The following is a 3,427-nucleotide window of genomic DNA, read 5'->3' as shown; positions in this document are numbered from 1 at the left end:
CCAGGATCATATGCAATTTGTTGCTGCTGATCCTCATAAGGTCCCTTTCCTAACAACATATCTAGATTTCTCTGAGGATAACCAGCTGCTGCATTTCGCCTAGCCGTCTCCTTGCAAAATTCCTCATTGGCAACCTTCCATAACAGGTATTGTCCTCCATTTAGCACAGCTTTACACATATTAGCCCAATCTGCTGGCGTCATGTTCAAGTTGTTAATGGATTCGACCATGCTTACAGTGAAGGGTGCTTGAGGACCATAGGTTGTTACAGCCTCTTTTAGCTGCTTCACTGTTTTGAAATTTAAAACTTGGTAAAATCGCTGCCCTCCTGCCTCAAATACAGGGCATGTTAATATTTGAGATCTTGTCTCAGGATCCCAACTATCAACTGCGGGGGTTGGGGACCTCCCAGCATATGGAGGTGGCCTTGTTAGTTGGACACTTACGTCCTCTGGTGATAGAAAGGTGTTAGTAGCAGTCTCCTGTTGTAACTTTCCCCCTGATGGCTTTTTCTGTTTTACACTTTCTTTCTCTGTCTGACTAGCTTGAGAGGCCTTCTCTTTTACTTGAATCTTTTCCTCTGTCTGACTAACTTGAGAGACCTTCTCTTTTACTTGAATCATTATGTCTTCTTCTTCCTCTACCATTGTCTGAACTGAAGGCTTTGGACTAAGCAAACAAGATATGAACGTCCACAATGGCAATGTGCCAACTGGCAGAGTCCCTGGGCTTTTCTTTTCTATTCTTTTTAAATCTTCACCATGATGGTTCCATTGTGATATATTTAACAACTCCTCCTTAAAAAGCCATGGGCTACATTTTTGTATTGTATCAACATATGCCCTGATTGTTCTTGATTTTACTGAGATGCCTCCTTCCTCTAACAATTTACTTAACACTCTTTCAGTTTGTTTTTTACTAATTTCTGATCCCGTATTTCTACTATAATACAACCCAACAAGATAACGCCTAACAAAACTGAAACAGAGTGAAACAAAATTGAAACAACACAAAATCATTATAATAGCCTCCTGAAATGTCCATCCGTCCTTTCTCCCTATCTGTTCCTCAGATGTGAGCGGTTTTTCTTCCATCTTACACATCTCCAGGGACAGGCAACTTAAAACAAAAGTGAAACAAAATAACAAAAGAAGAATCTTAAAATGGCTACCCATCCTCTTGCCCTGCCCTCAGGGGCGGCAGTTCACTTACCCTCAGTCGCTCCCCGTGCGAGCCACCAAATGCCGCAGTCTGGCTGGGCACAATCAGAAGCCACTTGTCAAAAGAAACTAACTTTATTTTTAGAACCACACACGCCAAACAAAACAGCCTCTCAGGAAAAATCCTCAGAGCCTCAACTGCCACCACCGGCTTTCCACAAGCCTCTCTCTCCCACACAAGCTTCTCTCCACCTCCCACAATCCTCCTGCTCTTGAGGCCGATTGGCTGGGTCACGTGGGTGGAGCCAAAAAAGTCCCCCAATGAGCAGCTCCGTGGTCTGAAAGGGCAGGGAAACAGCCCAATGAGCATCACCGCAGAGGAGCCAATCAGCTAGATGTTGCTGGGGCCGCTGTGAGCCAATCATCAGCCGGCAGCTGGAAGTTTGCTGGGGCCCCTTTGGCTGTGGCTCTCAACAGTAAAACATCAATATCAGATACTTAGTAATACCAGTTGCTAGTTACTAGTAAAAAATGCTACAGTTTTTGTGATTTCACCATGTTGTTGGATTACTGAGTTCCTACAATGTGTCAGGTACTCTCCCACACTTTTGAGGATACATCATTAAACAAAACAGACAAAATTCTGATTTTATCATAGGACTTTTGTCCTACTTGGAGAGGGCGTGTTTGTGAAGGAGGCTAACAAAACCAGGTAAAATATAAAGGATGTCAGATGTTGCTAAGATGATAGAGAAAGACACAGCAGGGAATGGGGTCACACATACAGGTTGGAGAGTGGTTACAATTTTAAATAAAATGTACAGAGAAAACCCCACAAAAAGCTTGAAGGGCATACATCTTTATGTCCGCCTTCAAAAACTATAAAAATCTAGTAGTTTTCCAATCTACTTATCAATAATTATTAGTGAGCCTATACCTGCCCACATGCACATACATACGAATAAAACCAGCATTTGCTTTTCAAACTAACTTCCAGCACTTTATGCACCTAAAAGACGAAATGAATTTGAATTTATGTTTTTGTAGAGATATAAGGATGTGGAATTTAGCTATTAGTAATCAGACCTCCCACTGTTTAGCTCTGTGATAAGATTCCACAATAAATTTTGACTTGAAAGATTTCAGGATATCACAAAAATGGGAATGACGAATGGAGGCTATGAGATGAGGCAAATATTTGGCAAATCCTGTGAAGAACTTAGAACAAGCTTTATTAAGTGTGGCGGAATCAGATGATCATTACTGTTTTTATTTTTATCTGGGGTCAAACATAATTAAAACATTTTCTGAGGGTTTCCAAATTAGCGTAACAATTTATTGGTCTCCAAAGATCTTTGTAGAGATGGCCATCTTGGCACAGAGTTCTAAAACAGAGGGCTCTCTCTTGATCTGGAAAGGAGTTGGGAAATAATTTGTTTAAAAACAAAACAAGTCCCAAGAAACACCGTATGAGAATGTTTTGTGTCATACTGAGAACTCAGTTGAAAGGTGGTTTTGGAGATTCTGTGGCAAGCTGAGACCCAGAATGCCCCATTGCTCCTGGTGGTTTAGAACTGCAAACATTTAGGAGAAAATGTTGCAGCTGCCCCCTTGTGGCCAACTACAAAGGTTTTTCTTCAATCTCAATATTTACAGGAAACAACCATATGTTTTTCCCCTGGAATTATTCATGAAATAATCTAAGAGTAATGAAGGATTTTGAATTTTCTTGTGGGCTGAAAAGACCTTCTCCCTCAAATCAATACCCTGCAGATCAGTAAATACATACTTCTCAGCTGAACAAAATCCCTGGCCATTAGTAGATTATATTAAAATTGTGACTCCTATTACCATACCCCAGGGGAAGTCATGTGTGTTTTCTGGGGTGGGAGGGAGCAGGGTTTAAAGATGAAATCCTTAAGTCTATGAGTAATTATTTTGCAGGGAGTAGTGTAGGTTGACTGCTGAGGAGAAGTTGGAAATAACAAAGGAAGGGCTTTGACATCTCTCAGCTGGATGATCAAGGTCATCACTTAACCTGAGAGTTTCCTCATATGTAAAATGAAATACTTCAAAGACAACATCTAGTATCCCTTTTAGCTCCGAAACTATAAATGTGAACTGATGGACAGGACAAGCTGCTTTTTGGGCTTTGGGATTTATTTCCTTTCTGGCTATATAGTTTTATAATCAGTGAACGAAAGAGCCACTGGGGATATATTGTGTTATGAAACCTTTGAAAATTGCAGAGCTACAGGGAAATTGGT

This window comes from Marmota marmota, unplaced genomic scaffold (assembly GCF_001458135.2).
Source record: "Marmota marmota marmota unplaced genomic scaffold, marMar, whole genome shotgun sequence".
Lineage (NCBI taxonomy): Eukaryota > Metazoa > Chordata > Mammalia > Rodentia > Sciuridae > Marmota > Marmota marmota.
This window is presented reverse-complemented; position numbering follows the sequence as displayed.